This window comes from Salmo salar, chromosome ssa14, assembly GCF_905237065.1.
Source record: "Salmo salar chromosome ssa14, Ssal_v3.1, whole genome shotgun sequence".
In the NCBI taxonomy this organism is placed as follows: Eukaryota; Metazoa; Chordata; class Actinopteri; order Salmoniformes; family Salmonidae; genus Salmo; species Salmo salar.
This window is the reverse complement of record NC_059455.1, coordinates 78970669-78991008: the sequence shown is the minus strand read 5'-3', so window position 1 is coordinate 78991008 and position 20340 is coordinate 78970669.

Below are 20340 nucleotides of genomic sequence, written 5' to 3'. Positions count from 1 at the left end.
TTGGGATACACCGGGAAAGAATTACGGGGAGTGCGTAACAGTAATTCCTAACAGTAATATCTAAAAGATCTGTAACAATTTTGAATGAGAAATTAGGAGTAGTATTAGACAGAGCAGTCTTTGTAATTGGGTACACTTTTGCTGGAATTTAGTTTATATCCTGAGTTCCCAAATTGAGTTAAAATATTAAGCACCAGAAGAATGGAAGCAACCGTGTCTGAAATGTATAAAAGCAAGTTGTCTGCATAGAAACACTTTCTGTTTTCTTCTCTTTTCACTCCACTAATATTTTCATTAGCTCTGACTGAGATGGTCATGGGCAGTGGTGTAAAGTACTTAAGAACTACTTAAGTAGTTTTTTGGGTATCTGTACTTTACTATTTATATTTTTTAACTACTTTTACTTCACTACGTTCCTAAGGAAAATAATGTACTTTTTACTTCATACATTTTCCCTGACAACCAAAAGTACTCATTACATTTTGAATGCTTAGCAGGACAGGAAAATGGTCCGATTCACAGACTTATCAAGAGAACATCCCTACTGCCTCTGATCTGGTGGACTCACGAAACACACATGCTTCCTTTGTAAATTATGTCTGAGTGTTGGAGTGTGCCCCTGGCTATCTGTAAATCATGTCTGAGTGTTGGAGTGTGCGCTTGGCTATCTGTAAATGATGTTTGAGTGTTGGAATGTTCCCCTGGCAAAAAAAAACTAGAAAATGGTGCCATCTGGATTGCTTAATATAAGGAATTTAAAATGATTTAAACTTTTACTTTTGATTCTTCAGTATATTTTAGCAGTTACATTTACTTTTGATACTTAAATATACTTAAAACCAAATAATTTTACTCAAGTAGTATTTTACTGGGTGACTTTCACTTTTACTTGAGAAATTTTCTATTAAGGTATCTTTACTTTTACTCAAGTATGACAATTTGGTACTTTTCTACCACTGGTCAGGGGTTCTATCGCAATGGTAAATAAGAGCTCTCAGAGGGGACACCCTTGCCTAGAAATATTGTGATTTGTGGCCACATGGTAAAGCACATGGTAAAGCATACAATAATTTTACCCGGGAAATTAAATAGCAGCCAACTTCAAATTTCCCTCACGTTGCAAAGAGGTAATACCACTCCACATGATCAAATGCCTTTTTGGCATCTAATGATGTTACAGAGTGGGTAATGGGAGGTTGTTAAAGATTGATTCAATTAGGGGAGTGTCTCCAATGGATTCTGACTGATACGAATTAGAATATACGTTTTTGAACACTGTTTATTTCATTATGGTCACAGGTGGGCATACCATCACTGTCATTTATTTGTCCAATTGTATGCGATACGGAAGATCGACAGTAGTTGGTGAGCTAGTATTTTTCTGTCTTTTTCTCCAGATTCCTAAGGTTTATATCTAGATTTCAGTATTTGTTTTCGGATTCCTTCCTCCCACAGGGTTCCATAGGAGATATCGAGAGGTATTTATTTTCTAAAAAATAAAAATAAAATTTCAGAGACCACTTTTACAAATTCAGCATCTGCTAAGGTCAGAGGGTTAAGACGCCATGAATTAGAGGGACTGCTCGGTCTAAGCAACTTGAGGTCATAATATGAGGGGCATGGTCCAAAATCACAATGGCCTCATATGAACATGCCTGAAGGTTGGATAGGAGTCAATATTTTTATTAGACAATGTCAATAGGTGAATAAGTGAAAAAAAGGAGTATTCATTACTTGTTGGATGTAAGAATCGCCATGGGTCAGTGGTTGATTTACTCAATGTAGCTTGCTTGATCTGTCATGAACTGGATCCAAAATGCAGTTAAAGTCTCCACCCAGAATAAGATTACTTGAAGGTGGATCAGAAAATAAAGGGATTATTCTTGATTTAAATATATGATCATCCCAGTTGGGAGCCTATACTGTATGTTAGCTAGAGTAAATTGGTTACCCTGTAAAGTACCTTTAACAATACCATAAATACGATTAGGGTGTACAATGGTTTCTGATGTAACAAAAGGGATGGTAAAACTAACGCACCCAACCTTTAAGAATCCTATTTCTATCACATTTTTTAAAGTGAGTTTCTTGAAAGGCTATTCCTGCTTTCAGGTGCTTGAGATGGGTAAGAACCTTATTCCTTTTAAATAGATGGTTGAGACCTTTCACGTTCCAAGAGACCAGGTTAACTAAGTTGCTAATATTGCTATTCATAAACAGTATGTCTCAGGTTACCAAAAATCTCAAGGAAGAGAAAAGACAAAATATATATTTTTAAAAGGCATGCCTGATTCTTTTGAGGAAACATTTCCAGCTAAGGTAACCCATACAAACAAATGGCAGTGTGGAGATAGTTCTGTGCCAACAAAAATAAGGGGTTAAATATGTGTCCAAAAAAACAAAAATATTTCCTGAGCTTTCTTATATCTCCTAGATATATCAAATCAAATTTTATTGGTCGCAGACAAAAAGTAAGCAGATGTTAACGTGACTGTAGCGAAATGCAGGTGCTTCTAGTTCCAACAGTGCAGTAATATCTAACAAGTATTCTAACAATTCCACAACAACTACCTTATACACACAATGTAAAGGGATGGAATTAGAATATGTACATATAAATATATGGATGAGCGATGGCCGAGCGGCATAGGCAAGATGCAATAGATGGTATAAAATACAGTATATACATATGAGATGAGTAATGTAAGATATGTAAACATTATTAAAGTGGCATTATTTAAAGTGACCAGTGATAAATGTATTAAAGTGGCCAATGATTTGAGTCTGTATGTAGGCAGCAGCTTCTCTGTGTTCGTGATGGCTGTTTAACAGTCTAATGGCCTTGAGATAAAAGCTGTTTTTCAGTCTCTCGGTCCCAGCTTTGATGCACCTGTACTGACCTCACCTTCTGGATGGTAGCGGGGTGAACAGGCAGTGGCTCAGGTGGTTGTTGTCCTTGATGATCTTTTTGGCCTTCCTGTGACATCGGGTGCTCTAGGTGTCCTGGAGGGCAGTTAGTTTGCCCCCGGTGATGCGTTGTGCAGACCGCACCACCCTCTGGAGAGCCTTGCGGTTGAGGGCGGTGCAGTTGCCGTTCCAGGCAGTGATATAGCCAGACAGGATGCTCTCAATTGTGCATCTGTAAAAATTGTCAGGGTTTTAGGTGACAAGACAAATTTATTCAGCATCCTGAGGTTGAGGCGCTGTTGCGTCTTTTTCACCACACTGTCTGTGTGGGTGGACCATTTCAGTTTTTCTGTGATGTGTACGCCGAGGAAATTAAAACTTTCCACCTTCTCCACTACTGTTCCTTCGATGTGGATAGGGGGGTGCTCCCTCTGCTGTTTCCTGAAGTCCACGATCATTTCCTTTGTTTTGTTGACGTTGAGTGAGAGGTTGTTTTCCTGACACCACACTCCGAGGGCCCTCACCTCCTCCCTGTAGGCTGTGTCGTTGTTGTTGGTAATCAAGCCCACTACTGTTGTGTTGTCTGCAAACTTCATGATTGAGTTGGAGGCTTGCATGGTCACGCAGTCATGAGTAAACAGGGAGTACAGGAGGGGGCTGAGCACGCACCCTTGTGGGGCCCCAGTGTTAAGGGTCAGCGAAGTGGAGATGTTGTTTCCTACCTTCACCACCTGGGGGCGGTCAGTCAAAGTCCAGGACCCAATTGCACAGGGCGGGGATGAGACCCAGGGCCTCCAGCTTAATGATGAGCTTGGAGAGTACTATGGTATTGAATGCTGAACTGTAGTCAATGAACAGCATTCTTAAATAGGCATTCCTGTTGTCCAGATGGGATAGGGCAGTGTGCAGTGTGATTGCATCATCTGTGGACCTGTTGGGTATGCAAACTGAAGTGGGTCTAGAGTAGCAGGTAAGGTGGAGGTGATATGATCATTGACTAGTCTCTCAAAGCACTTCATGATGACAAAAGTGAGTGCTACGTGCGATAGTCATTTTGTTCAGTTACCTTTGCCTTTTTGGGTACAGGAACAATGGTGGCCATCTTGAAACATGTGGGGACAGCAGACTGGGATAGGGAGCGATTGAATATGTCCATAAACACACCAGCCAGCTGGTCTGTGCATGCTCTGAGGACGCGCCTAGGGATGCCGTCTGGGCCAGCAGCCTTGAGAGGGTTAACACATTTAAATGTCTTACTCACGTCGGCCACGGAGAAGGAGAGGGGGGCCCGCAGTCCTTGTTAGCGGGCCGCGTCAGTGGCACTGTATTATCCTCAAAGTGGGCAAAGGTGTTTCGTTTGTCTGGAAGCAATAAGTTGGTGTCTGTGACGTGGCTGATTTTCTATTTGTAGTCCGTAATTGCCTGTAGACCCTGCCACATACGTCTCATGTCTGAGCCGTTGAATTGCGACTCCACTTTGTCCCTGTACTGATGTTTCGCTTGTTTGATTGCCTTGCGGAGGGAATAACTACACTGTTTATATTCGTCCATATTCTCAGTCCTCTTTCCATGGTTAAATGTGGTGGTTCGCGCTTTCTGTTTTGTGTGAATGCCATCATCCATCCATGGTTTTTGGTTAGGGTAGGTTTTAATAGTTACAGTGGGTACAACATCTCAAATGCACTTCCTTATAAACTTATTCTCGGAGGCTGCCCGGAACATTTCCCAGTTTGCGTGATCAAAACAATCTTGAAGCGTGGATTCTGATTGGTCAGACCATCGTTGAATGTTTCTAGTCACGGGTACATCCTATTTGAGTTTCTGCCTATAGGACGGTAGGAGAAAGATGAAGCCGTGGTCAGATTTGCCGAAGAGAGGGCAAGGGAGGTATGCATCGCAGAAGTAAGAGTAGCAGTGGTCCAATGTATTGCCCGCGTGAGTGCTGCTATCAATATGCTGATAGAATTTAGGTAGCTTTGTTCCCAAATTTGCTTTGTTAAAATCCCCAGCTACAATAAATACAGCCTCAGGATATATGGTTTGCAGTTTACACAGGGTCCAGTGAAGTTCCTTGAGGGCCATCGTGGTATCTGCTTGAGGGTGTATATACACAGCTGTGACGATAACTGCCGAGAATTCTCTTGGGAAATAATATGGTCGGCATTTTATTTAAAAGAATTCTAGGTCAGGTGAACAGGACTTGAGTTCCTGTATGTGGTTATAACTTCACCATGAGTCGTTAATCATGAAGCATACACCTCCGCCCCTCTTCTTCCCAGAGAGATGTTTATTTCTGTTGGCGCGACTCATGAAGAAACCCGGTGGCTGTTCCCGACTCAGACAACATATCCCGAGAGAGCCATGTTTCCGTGAAACAGAGAATGTTACAATCTCTGATGTCTCTCTGGAAGGCAATGCTTGCCCTAATTTCGTCCACCTTGTTGTCTAGAGACTGGACATTGGCGAGTAGTATACTCGGAAGCGGTGGGCATGCCTTTGAAGCCTGACCAGGAGGCCGCTCCATCTACCTCTTCTGCGGCGATGTTGTTTTGGGTTGCATCTGGGATTAGATCCAATGTCCAGGGTCGTAGTCCGAACAAATGATCCGCTTCAGGAAATACGTATTTCTGGTCGTAATGTTGGTAAGTTGACGTCGCTCTTATATCCAATAGTTCTTCCCGGCTGTATGTAATAACAATTAAGATTTTCTGGGCTAACAATGTAAGAAACATTATCTAGGTGTTCCGTTCACCACCCCCCATCGTAGTCTGGGACTACTAATAATAGCACAGGGTGTTGTTTTATATGTATAGGAAGTAGCGGTCTATAGGCATTTCTGAATTGTCTATGTGGTCTGGGACCACTGTCTCTGGAAGGCTAGAACCGTTCAAGATACATATGGTGCATAAATGCACATGGAGTGGTGTGGGTGTGAATACCTAGGTATAGTTATATAGGGAAAATAATGAATACCCAACCAGTTCTGTGTGAGCTGAGTTTTTCGATCTATAACGTTATATATGGTTCTGTCCACCACAGCCCATCAATATACAGGTAGTGAGCACTGACAAGAGAAGCCATTGAAAAGTTTGAGAGGGTAACAGCTGAGATGGATAAGGGCTGAGATGCCCCCGGACACTGAGATTTCCTTGAGAACATGATATGTGTACCTCTTGGGATGCTGCGCTGTGGTCGTTGCTGAGATGTGGACATGAATAACTTTTTATAACGTTATATAGGGATTCTGTATGGAGATATGAAAGGAAAAAGTGCTATTCAAGAATATGCTGTTAAATAGAACACAAGAATGACTATTTAAACCCCTGGATGAATAGAACACTAGTCTAAAGGAGAGATGGGTTATTAGAGATAAAGTAACATAATATTGAGTATAATGGGTTATTATGATGATCTGATGAAGTAACAATAGAAAAAGACTAATAATATACAACTTGCTCACCCACACGTAGATGTACGTAATTGGTGTAAAAAGTATTCTGAGGAATGTTCATAGTGGTCTCTTTATGGATCATTTGAGGTATAAGGTTAAAGCATTGTACGGGACTTGACTTACTCCTAACCAATAAAATGAATGTTGAACATGATTTTCTGTTAACTAAATTTAAGGTTACAATTTATTGTACTACTGATGGGGTTTTCGTTGATATCCCAAACTATGAGATATTACACCAATGAGTAAGCAGGCAAATTGAACCACTCCACCAGGAGGAGTAGGGGTCTGACACTGACTCCCAGACTATTTTGTCTCAGTGCCAGAAATATTATGGATAGAACATGCCAATGACAGTGGACTGATAAACAGTTATTTTAACTTGCCTAGCACTGCCTATCTTTCCCCTTCTGAATTGACTGAGGTATTTTATAAATTCGACACATTACATATGTACATTTAATAAGTGTCAAGCAGAAAGTGAATATCCAACAGAAATTTGAAATAAATATATATCATTGTTAGGGTTGGCTAAAATTAAAACAATGCCTTCCAATATGGAGAAATGTATCATGTTTGTTTTCTTTTCTTTTAAACCTTAATAGGGGTAAAAGCAGAACATTGTTTGAGAGTGATCTGTGTGTATTTGAATGTTTTTTTTTCTACTGGAAAGAGTTTTAGTTGAAGGAAACAAATTATGGAGACTAGTGAAAGTAACAAAGTGAATGGTAATTGGCTTTCAGATAGCATTCTAATAATGCAATATCTTAGTAATTTGAAGAAGATTGAGCATTGGGACGGATATTAAATTACTGTAAGGACGGACGCTGGAGATGAGAAGCAAGTACAGGGAGTGAACATTTAAAGAAACACGGACAGAAACAGAATACGGACATCGTCTGGACAAGGGCAAACGAAACGACAATAATGCTGACACAGGGATCTAACCGAGGAACAGACAGATATAAGAGGGGCAATCAACAAGGTAATGAAGTCCAGGTGAGTCAAAAGAGCGCTGATGCGCATAATGATGGTGACAGGTGTGCATAATGATGGGCAGCCTGGCACCAGAGAGGAGCGGGAGCAGGCGTGACAATTAGAGGATGCTCACTCTTCAAGGACTGGTCCACTGCTTTCGTTTTTAAATCATCTGTTGTTTGTGATTTAAGATAAGCCTCCTACGGAACAATAGATAGCCGCCAGTACACACTGAACTCAAACAGGCTGTAAGAGACACAGTGGGGAAATCTGTGACAGAGGTGAATAATTGAATAAGACACGTTTTTTACAATTTATTTCTCAATTTTATAGTTTGGGTAGCACCAGGGATTTAAGTAAGAAGGTAATGTCATCTAAAACAATATTATGTTTCCATTACGTGGAATGGTGTCCAGAATTTAATTAGATCCAAGTGTTTTTAGTACAGTATATTGAGCTGAAAGCCAGCACCAACTTTTTGAAGGTCCTAGCAAATTTGTTAAAACAACAGGTTTTATATTTTGACAAAGTTTATGTCCCTGGGACAGTTTGTACAGAATTGTATGTCAATGCAACAGGTCACAATGACAATGATTACAAGAGAGAGGCTTGTTTACTTTAGAAGGTGCCTATTCAGCTTTAACCTATTTAGGATAGGGGGCAGTATTTTCACGGCCAGATAAAAAAACGTACCCGATTTAATCTGGTTATTACTCCTGTCCAGAAACTAGAATATGCATATAATTATTTGATTTGGATAGAAAACACTCTAAAGTTTCTAAAACTGTATGAATGGTGTCTGTGAGTATAACAGAACTCATATGGCAGGCCAAAACCTGAGAAGATTCTATATGGGAAGTGCCCTGTCTGACCATTTCTTGGCCTTCTGTAGCCTCTTTATCGAAAATAGAGGATCTCTGCTGTAACGTGACATTTTCTAAGGCTCCCATAGGCTCTCAGAAGGCGCCAGACCTTTGAATGATAACTCTGCAGTCCCTGGGCGAAAAACAGTAGGGCATTTGGAAAGTGGTCGTTCTGAGAACAATGACACTTGTGCGCGCGTGCACCGCCTTCTGAGAGCCTATGGGAGCCGTAGGAAGTGTCACATTACAGCAGAGATCCTCAGTTTTCAATAAAGAGAGTGTAGAAGGCCAAGAAATGGTCAGAGAGGGCACTTCCTGTAAGGAATCTTCTCAGGTTTTTGCCTGCCATATGAGTTCTGTTATACTCACAGACACCATTCAAACAGTTTTAGAAACTTTAGGGTGTTTTCTATCCAAATCAAACAATTATATGCATATTCTAGTTTCTGGGCAGTAGTAATAACCAGATTAAATCGGGTACGTTTTTTATCCGGCCGTGCAAATACTGCCCCCTACCCTAGAGAGGTTAAAATCGGACACCGCGATTGCATAAAGGAGTTCTGTATCTATAATTCTTTAAATAATTATGTTTTTTGTGAATGTTTATCGTGAGTAATTTAGTAAATTCACCGGAAGTTTTTGGTGGGTATGCTAGTTCTGAACAAAACATACTAATGTAAAAAGCTGTTTTTTGATATAAATATGAACTTGATTGAACAAAACATGCATGTATTGTATAACATAATGTCCTAGGAGTGTCATCTGATGAAGATCATCAAAGGTTAGTGCTGCATTTAGCTGTGGTTTTGGTTTTTGTGACATTATAATTATATGCATATTCTAGTTTCTGGGCAGGAGTAGTAACCAGATTAAATCGGTACGTTTTTTATCCAGCCGTGAAAATACTGCCACCTATCCCAAAGAAGTTAAGGGAGTACACAAATTACGTAAGGCCTGGCCATTTTGTTTGTTTTTACCTTATGATTTTTGCCACACACATGCCAGCACCCACACACAGCCCAACTGTTATTAATATTTGTTAGTGGTGTTAATACTCTGTTTGATTTATTGTGTGGGATCTATTTATTTTGGTTTTAGTGGGTTTTTCCAGGTTACAAAGGATGCTGTACACAAATGACATTTTCTGAAGTTCCTATTGTCAGAGTTTTCGGTGCACACATGTGAATTCTCTTGATTAGAAGAAATGTACTAAAAAATCCAATGTAAACCTGAAACACAAAATGTTTGAAATGTCTTTAAATAATGTCAGAGGTACAGTAAAACAAACACTCACTTAATAGGGCTGACTGACCTCTGTTCTGACTTCCTGGTGAGGCCTTATCACCCTCACTAGAAAGACTGAGACATTGGGTGAGATTTAAATGGGGCTATGTAAACACTAATAATTAAGAAGAAGTTCATAATTTATCAATAGTCCTATGTGTGATTCGGACCACAAGAAGGACAGAAAGAGAGAGCGCTGCCCCTGAATGAGGGACACCTGTCTCTAGTCTATTTTAGCATTACCTTATGGAATACAATTATTTCCTTATGGAGTTATCAAGAGTTGTAATTGTAATTTGATTTGTTATTCTGATTTGTATATTTTTTATTTCAACGGCAGTGTTGTTTTTCTGGAAACATGAATCACGATGTGAGTCAAGTGTCCAAAGGGGGAATTACCAGTCACCTGGTGCTATTTGATAAATATTGATTTTCTTCACATGCCTCCCTGTAAAAGGAAAAAAGATATGTTGGTAATGGTTGACAGCTACTCCAAATGGATTGAAGTTTTCCCCACTTTATGTGATATGTGTATTTCTGTTGTTTTCTTTTCTTTGTTTCTGTCTTGTTTCAATAACAAATCTCACCAGAATGGGTCTGCTGGATGGTCTGGATTTCTCCCTAAGGATTGGCCCTCTAACTCCCTGACCTGTAACTCTGCAGTGAGATCGGCAAAATGATAGGGGAGTATAAGCCAATTTGGGGGGGGGGTTCAACTGTGTGTTGTTATTCTCTTTGACATTTGTTTTAGAAATCTGTATTCAGAATTTGCCATACAGTAAATCATTTGTCTGGATTTCCTGAATCTGGTAGTAGTAATAATTTGTCATACAGTAAATAATTTGTCTGGATTTCCTGAATTAGAAATGCCCTAAACTAAACTGTTGTTCTGGTCTGTCCTCTCTTGAGGTTATGGTGAACATGACCACAGATGGTGTCTAGAGGCATGGAAGGGATAATTTGACCAAGAACAGTGTGAACCTCAACCCCGCCTAACCGGCTGAAGTAATGGCGACAATGGCGTTCACCACTTCTACCGTGAGACCTGAGTCCGAGCCAGCAACATTGTACATAGCATCCAGTCGAAGCTATCAACTGCCTTTTCCCTCATGCCTTTTCTCTCAGGAGTGCGACATGAGTCCACGTGGAGTGAGCATGGAGAGAGATCCCATCCAAGCTTCTCTCACGCTGCTGGTGTACTGGTAGGAAAATGGACAAGACATAATGGACTGTAAAGGACAGGTAGAGACAAGGGCTATCCACTTTGAACATGTGCCATGAAAAGGACAAACTGAAACACTATCTGAACAGGAACATGAAGAAACGCCAGAAGGATGAGTGCTGGAACGGAGGGGGGTGGTCAACCGTGCCGTAATTGATTTAGGCTTATCCAAAATAGTTTATTTGGGGTATCAGGTTGATTGTGGAAGTCTGTACACTACAAAATGTATAGTAATTTAGACTAAGAATGCATTAAGATACATCTGTCATTACCATAAGTGATGAGAATAGTTAATGCTAGAAATATAAGATGAATATACTGTATGTCATTGTAAATGTACATTCTGCCAGTATCGGTGTGTGCTAAATTGAGGGTCTTAAATTAAAGTGATAGAACTGACGTGAAGCACTAAGGACTGTCATTTTAAATTTGGGTTGGAATGTCACGTCCTGACCAGTTAAGGGTTATTTGTTGTTGGAGTTTGGTCAGGATGTGGCAGAGGGTATTTGTTTTATATGGACCCTATTCCAACTAAACTACTGAAAGAGCTGCTTCCTGTGCTTGGCCCTCCTATGTTGAACATAATAAACGGCTCTCTATCCACCGGATGTGTACCAAGCTCACTAAAAGTGGCAGTAATAAAGCCTCTCTTGAAAAAGCCGAATCTTGACCCAGAAATTATAAAAAACTAATCGGCCTATTTCGAATCTTCCATTCCTCTCAAATTTTAGAAAAAGCTGTTGCACAGCAACTCACTGCCTTCCTGAAGACAAACAATGTATACGAAACGCTTCAGTCTGGTTTTAGACCCCATCATAGCACTGAGACTGCACTTGTGAAGGTGGTAAATGACCTTTTAATGACGTCAGACCGAGGCTCTGCATCTGTCCTCGTGCTCCTAGATCTTAGTGCCGCTTTTGATACCATTGATCACCACATTCTTTTGGAGAGATTGGAAACCCAAATTGGTCTACATGGACAAGTTCTGGCCTGGTTTAGATCTTATCTGTCGGAAAGATATCAGTTTGTCTCTGTGAATGGTTTGTCTGACAAATCAATTGTAAATTTCGGTGTTCCTCAAGGTTCCGTTTTAGGACCACTATTGTTTTCACTATATATTTTACCTCTTGGGGATGTCATTCGAAAACACAATGTTAAATTTCACTGCTATGCGGACGACACACAGATGTACATTTCAATGAAACATGGTGAAGCCCCAAAATTGCCCTCGTTAGAAGCCTGTGTTTCAGACATAAAGAAGTGGATGGCTGCAAACTTTCTACTTTTAAACTCGGACAAAACAGAGATGCTTGTTCTAGGTCCCAAGAAACAAAGAGATCTTCTGTTGAATCTGACAATTAATCTGGATGGTTGTACAGTCGTCTCAAATAAAACTGTGAAGGACCTCGGCGTTACTCTGGACCCTGATCTCTCTTTTGAAGAACATATCAAGACTGTTTCAAGGACAGCTTTTTTTCCATCTACGTAACATTGCAAAAATCAGAAACTTTCTGTCCAAAAATGACGCAGAAAAATTAATCCATGCTTTTGTTACTTCTAGGCTGGACTACTGCAATGCTCTACTTTCCGGCTACCCGGATAAAGCACTAAACAAACTTCAGTTAGTGCTAAATACGGCTGCTAGAATCCTGACTAGAACCCAAAAATTTGATCATATGACTCCAGTGCTAGCCTCCCTACACTGGCTTCCTGTTAAGGCAAGGGCTGATTTCAAGGTTTTACTGCTAACCTACAAAGCATTACATGGGCTTGCTCCTACCTATCTTTCCGATTTGGTCCTGCCGTACATACCTACACGTACGCTACGGTCACAAGACGCAGGCCTCCTAATTGTCCCTAGAATTTCTAAGCAAACGGCTGGAGGTAGGGCTTTCTCGTATAGAGCTCCATTTTTATGGAATGGTCTGCCTACCAATGTGAGAGACGCAGACTCAGTCTCAACCTTTAAGTCTTTACTGAAGACTTATCTCTTCAGTAGGTCCTATGATTAAGTATAGTCTGGCCCAGGAGTGTGAAGGTGAACGGAAAGGCTGGAGCAACGAACCGCCCTTGCTGTCTCTGCCTTGCCGGTTCCCCTCTTTCTACTGGGATTCTCTGCCTCTAACCCTATTACAGGGGCTGAGTCACTGGCTTACTGGTGTTCTTCCATGCCGTCCATGGGAGGGGTGCATCACTTGAGTGGGTTGAGTCACTGACGTGGTCTTCCTGTCTGGGTTGGCGCCCCCCCCTTGGGTTGTGCCATGGCGGAGATCGTTGTGGGCTATACTCGGCCTTGTCTTAGGACGGTAAGTTGGTGGTTGGAGACATCCCTCTAGTGGTGTGGGGGCTGTGCTTTGGCAAAGTGGGTGGGGTTATATCCTGCCTGTTTGGCCCTGTCCGGGGGTATCATCGGATGGGGCCACAGTGTCTTCTGATCCCTCCTGTCTCAGCCTCCAGTATTTATGCTGCAGTAGTTTGTGTCGGAGGGCTAGGGTCAGTCTGTTACATCTGGAGTATTTCTCTTGTCTTATCCGGTGTCCTGTGTGAATTTAAATATGCTCTCTCTAATTCTCTCTTTCTGTCTTTCTCTCGGAGGACCTGAGCCCTAGGACCATGCCTCAGGACTACCTGGCATGATGACTCCTTGCTGTCCCCAGTCCACCTGGCCGTGCTGCTGCTCCAGTTTCAACTGTTCTGCCTGCGGCTATGGAACCCTGACCTGTTCACCGGACGTGCTTGTTGCACCCTCGACAACTACTATGATTATTATTATTTGACCATGCTGGTCATTTATTAACATTTTAACATCTTGACCATGTTCTGTTATAATATCCACCCTGCACAGCCAGAAGAGGACTGGCCACCCCTCATAGCCTGGTTCCTCTCTAGGTTTCTTCCTAGGTTTTTGGCCTTTCTAAGGAGTTTTTCCTAGGGAGTTTTTCCTAGCCACCGTGCTTCCTTCACATGCATTGCTTGCTGTTTGGGGTTTTAGGCTGGGTTTCTGTACAGCACTTTGAGATGTCAGCTGATGTACGAAGGGCTATATAAATAAATTTGATTTGATTTGGTGGTGTAGGTAGTAGGTTGTTTTTTTTATGTATTCCGTGGGTTTTGGGCACTGCTCTGTGTTTATGTATTTCTAGGTTTAATTAGTTAGTTGTGGGTATAGGTTCTAGGTTTGTTTTCTATGTAGAGTTAATTGGGATTGGACTCCCAATTGAAGGCAGGTGTGTTGAGTTGCTTTTGATTGGGAGTCCTATATTAGTAGGGTGTGTTTGTCTGTGTGTTTGTGGGTAATTGTTTGTGAGCACTGCTTGTTTAGCCTGCCACACTGTTTGGTCGTGAGTATCGTTTATTGTTTGGTTTTTCCTGTGGATGCTTTGTGTTTTTTCATTAAAAGAATGAGTATCCACATACCCGCTGCAGTTTGGTCAATTCAACACGGCACTTTTTGTGACATGGAAAATGTATCAATAGTTATAATTATGATTTGGCAAGGCTTCTAGAGACAGAGCTATGCCTCTAAAATGTGAGGAGAGACACTAGATTGTAGCTTGGGCTAACCTTGCCACAATATCATCCTTATCAAGGTTGGTGTGAAACTGTTATAACGCGTTCTCTCTCTCTCTCTTCCCTGTGAAAGTCAATATGCATGTGCCCGAGACCTAATTCGGAAGATCTCTAGAGACGTAGAGAAAATTGGCAATGCTAAAAAAATTGCGTAAATCAGCTTGTTCAACCCAGAATGAAGGGTTTGAAATGGTGTCTGTTTTTTTGTGTTGATTTCCCTTACTTTAAATAGGAGTAAGAGAAGTAAGATTGAACGAATCCTCACTATCAGTGTCTGCAATTTGGCAGTACACCCAGAACCTTGTTTAGAGAAAGAGATATCTCAGTTTCAAAGTTTCAGCTTAGAGAGAAGAAGCCTCATGAGGTATTGGTATGTCACATGCATGACCCAGTATTGGTCGGTCACATGAATGAAGCAAATGTTAATGATGAATTAATTATAAATAAGCTAAATCATGCAAATATGACTTGACTGGAGTATATTTAATCAATAATTCCCAAGGTGGTGTGGTATAGCTAATATACCATCGCTAAGGGCTATTCTTGCGCACGACGCAACGCGGAGTGCCTGGACACAGCTCTTAGCCGTGGTATATTGGTCATATCACAAACCCCCGAGGAGCCTTATTGACTCCGGACTGAAGACTCCGGGGCTGCGGACCGCCGCTGAAGACTCCAGGGCTGCGGACCGCCACTGAAGACTCCGGGGCTGCGGACCGCCGCTGAAGACTCCGGGGCTGCGGACCGCCGCTGAAGACTCCGGGCTGGGGAGCGTCGCTGGAGGCTCCGGGCTGGGTAGAGTCTCTGTAGGTTCCGGACTGGGGACCGTCGCTGCAGGCTCCGTGCCATGGATCATCACTACAGGTTCCGCGCCATGGATCATCACTGGAGTATTCAGACCATTGATCATCACTGGAGGCTTCCTACGTGGAGCTGGAACCGGTCTCACCGGACTGGGGAGACGCACAGGAGACTGGGTGCGCAGAGCAGGCACAGGGTATACTGGGGTGAGGAGCTTGCACCGAGCGCACTGGGCTGTGAGTGCGCACTGTGTCACCGCATATCATAGTGCTTGCTCGGTCACTCGCTCCCCACGGTAAGCACGGGGAGTTGGCTCAAGTCTCAACCCCCGACTTCACCAATCTCCCTGTGTGCCCCCCCAAAAATATTTTTTGCTGCTGCCTCTCAGGCTTCCCGCTGTTTCCTTGCCTGTTCCTCCCAGTATCGCCATTCCGCTGCCTCTATTTCCTCCTGCGGGCGGCGATACTCCCCAGGCCTTGTCCAGGGTCTTTCCCCATCCAGGATTTCCTCCCAGGTCCAGGCCATCGGCCCACACTGCTTGGTCCTTTGGTGGTGGGATCTTCTGTCACGACCGTCAAAAGGAGTAGACCAAGGTGCAGCGTGGTGAGTGTTCATTTTTGTATTTATTTTAAATCAGAACACTACAAACAAAATAATAAACAATGATAACGACCGTCACGTCTTGCAGGCTTAACAAGCAGAACAAAAATAAGATCCCACAACTACAGGTGGGGAAAGGCTGCCTAAGTATGATTCCTAATCAGAGACAATGATAGACAGCTGCCTCTGATTAGGAACCTTACTCGGCTCAACACAAAGAAATAGACTCCATAGAATGCCCACCCCACACCCTGACCTAACCACATAGAGAAACAAACCGTCTCTCTCAGGTCAGGGCGTGACAAGATGTCCTAATCGACTTGCCAAAACTATAGTTTGTTAACAAGAAATTTGTGGAGTGATTGTAAAACGAGTTTTAATGACTCCAACCTAAGTGTATGTAAACTTCCGACTTCAACTGTACGTGGTATACGGTCTGATATACCATGGCTGTCAGACAATCAGAATTCAGGGCTTCAACCACCCAGTTTATAAAAGAGAACTAAACGAGACTGCCACATTAGAGCTCCTGACAGACAGAGGTGCATCAAGTTTGCTGGAACCTCTCCAGCGCGCTGACAATAAACAATGATTCATTTAAGATTGACTTTGAGTGTCCCTGTGTAAGAATTTCCACAACACCATATCCACTCTTTCCTTTCACAGACTGGCTTTTTTGGAAATACCACAACCATGGGCTTCCCTCTATGCCTATGTCTTCTCTCTTTGTAAGTCAGAGTTACCTACTTGCATACTTTTCTTTTTCCACATGGAGTTAGTCATATAAAATAAAATGACATCATCATGATATTAATGTAGGTTGATAGAAATGTGATTTTCTGTCTCTTACCTTTCAGGATTTTCACAACTGCTTGTGGTTCATCGTGACATACTTGATTACAAACTCCTTCGATTTCTCACTATCCCCGGAACTCATGAGAGCCTAACTCTGTACGGTGGACCACTTATAGTCAGGCTTGGACCTTGGAGAATAAGCTGAAAGCAGGATTGCGATACTCCGATATACGTGTAGAGGCCAGTATTTTCCATAACACCCTTGATGTTATGGATGGGCATATAAAACATACCAATTTCCATGAGGTCCTGAACATTCTGTGGGAGTTCTTGAGCAAACATGACAGTGAGACTGTGCTTTTGAGAGTGACACTGCAAGGGACGAGCATGAAGAAAGCTGGAAAAATCTATCAAGCAATTAAGGAATCGAAAGAAAAAGTATGGTTGAAGTCGTTTGTAACGCAGGTCAACTAATGTTGAATACTTATCTTACTTGTGAGATTCCAGTAACCAATCATATTATACTATATTGCTATCGATATGTTTAAGTTGACAGCTATTACAAATCAGCTGTCAGAAGCTGTATGACGAGCAGTTTATTTTAAGCCAATCAAAACTCAATATTCTCTAAGTCCCTCTCCTAACCTCACGTTGTACACCAGTTGGCAGTGTTGCCGACTTAGCGACTTAGTCGCTATATTTAGCGAGTATTCAGACCCCTCTAGCGACACATTTTCAAAAAAGCGACTAGCGACAAATCTAGGGACTTTTTCTGGTGTTATTGGAGACTCTGACGTGAAAGCACGTATCGTTGTATCGTTCTTACTCTCCTCAACGAGCAGTGGGTGCTGACGTGGGCCCCACCCCGTGTCCCAAAGCACTCACAGGCGGCCCAGTCCTCGCGCAGCAGTCAGAGCAGGATATGTTCACCCTCCGCGTCCAGACTGCAAATGAATCGCGCATGCGGGAAGCCGCCGCTGGCTGATCCCGCCCTGGCTTACATTTAAAAACAACAACAATTAACCTGAATTAGGGCCAGACTAGTTACCATAATTTTCTCACATTATCATTGACAGTTGTTTCTATTTTCTTTTTGGTCCATTGAGATTGTTTACAATTTTTTTTTAATGTTTTACTGTGACTTGTTATAGGCTCCTAAGTGGACCATAAGGTTAAAAACCAAACCAAATTATGAAAACTAAAGTTTAAAAAAAAGTTACAAAAATACATTTAAAAAAAGTAACTCTGCCAGAGTGTCTCATTTGGGTCACTTTTGCCGGTCCCAAGTCCAGATAAAGGAGGGGGGTTGGAATTGTGACATTAAAAAAAAAGAAGAATCGACAGAAGAAAGTTCATTTGTAGTTCTAAACACATTTAGGGTGTTTCTTACTCACCTTTTGTCTCTCACGCGACGTTATTCCTCTCTCCTACAGCGTCCATGACGTTTACATGCACCCATTATGCAAATTAGGCGTTGACGTCATTTATACTTTCCTTACTGAGGAGTTGGCGTCAACATGCTGAAAAAGACAGATAGAACGGAACGTGTAGTGCTAACGCCATTCCAGGAAGAAAAACTAAGTTTCAAATAGTTGAAAAGTTGTATAAAACTGAACTAAAAAAGGAGAACTGGATATTAACACTCACTTATCAATACAAACATGCTGTGAAGGGATTGAGGGAAAGATTGACGCCAGGATTTGGAGAGTTTTCATAAGGAAAACGAGCTGCTAGCGATTAGGCTAGCTAAGCTATTGCTAGCATTTTGTGCGTGTTCATACTGAACCAAGCATACGCACAAGCCTTTAACATTTATTCTAGCTCAGTATTCGATCAATTGAAATAGCAAACGTTAGTGATCATGCTAATTATGCATGGCGAACTTTTTTAGTTTTCATACTTTTTAAAAATGTGATTAACTAGTATCATAATCCATTTTGGTACACTTATGTTTTAGATGACTTTATAAGAAATGACATGTAGGTGTAAGCACTAGTTCTTTTCATTTGCCCAGGCTAGTCTATTGTTCAGTCCACGTGAGCCTGGTGCTATATGTTAGTTGTGTAAAGTCCTTTGCATTGCCCAGGCTAGTTATTGTTCAGTCCATGTGAGCCTAGTGCTGCAGTTAAAGTGTAAAGCATTTTGACTAAGTTTTATTTTCTTATTCCTGTAAGAGATTAAAGCTAAGCGCTATATTAATGGTTATATTTAAAGTTACTCATGGTATATATATATATTGTGTGATCCTGTTTGCATCATACATTGCTGTGGGATTGTTATAAGCACATGCTACACTTAAACACCTTACAGTGTTTGTTGATAGGCACAGTCACTCACATTTGATTCCATGTCATGGAGTCAGTATTTGTGAATTGGGTTGTGGTTTTTCTGTGGATTCATGTTTATTGTATTGCTATTGAACATTGAAATCTGAGAGGCTCTCAGATTAAGATAGTTGGGTGCACCCTAGTAAACTATAGGCAGGATATATGGCCGATATGTAAGTCTATTGTACTATTGATGTATTTCATTCATATTGAGCTCATTGTACAAATTTCACATATCAATATTTACTCAAGGTGATACATTTTTTGAAAGTTTTTATTTACAAAATACAAGCCGGCATTATTTTCCTAAATTATTCAGTTGTGCGATTTTCATTTAAGCTTAAACATACAGTAGCCCATACTGTTAAGCAATTGTTACATGTTGGTTTCCCTACATGCGAGAGGCGAGAAGCAAGATAGTCTTTGTGCAGAGTACCAATTTCAATGTTGGAACCCTTAACCATGACACTTTCGTCACAAGGATGGCTGGTTCAAAGACATTGAACACAAGATGAAAAAGATTATCAAACATCTCAAAGAAGCTCAAATAAAAATTTGCTCATGCAATTTCACTGTACCACCAGAGCCCGAATCAAAACCTGAACGAGCAGAGCCTGAACCAGAGCCAGAATCAAAGATCACAAGTACTCATGCAATTTTACTGACTGACACCTCCACCACACGCATTTTAAAAGGCCCTGAAGCTGTGGCCAGAGTTGTTAATGATCAGCTCAATAAGCTCATAGTGAACTTTCCGACTGCTTGGGGGTAATCAGTATAAACTTCCCCAGTCCAAAACATTCAGAACATCATTGATAGACAATAGACTACCACAGAGCAGCTCATCTGAACAACCAGTAGAGCCTGAGGATCCTGAACCAGCAGAGCCTGGGGAGCCTATATCACCAGTAGAGCCTGAATCAGAGCCTTAAGCAAAATCTGAACCAGCAGAGCTTGAACCTGCAGAGCCTGAACCAGAGCCTGAACCAGCAGAACACTACTCATATTGTTACAATTATGGCCAGTTTCTTTTCATTCTTGTTAGTTTGGGCAGTACAATTAATCACATGTGCAATAAACGCCACAAAATCCACCTTCTTCCCATTCAGCATATCAGTTTCCCTCAACTGTTGGAACGACACTGAATTTCCACAGGCTGCGGGGTATCCACCGCCATATCTTCAGCTCCACTCGCTCTTTCAACTATTTTGTGTGCCTCCGTGTAGGAGACCTGCTGCCCAGACCCTTGCCACTTCATACTCCTTTACCCTAACCGGGCACTCCAGGGAATTGAGAACTTGATTTCCAGCACAATTGCAGCACTGTACATCTTCAGATTCTTCAACATTGCTTCAGCACACATTTGATACATGGCTATACCTTTTGCAATTCCAGAAAAACAATGGCTTGGATGTGAAAGCTCCCACCATATATCTCACATATCCCAGCTTCACACATGAAGGGAGATTATTCTTTGTCAAACATCAATAACACTGAGAGGTTTTCCTCTTTTCTGCTATCCACTACACACGGGCCCAGCTC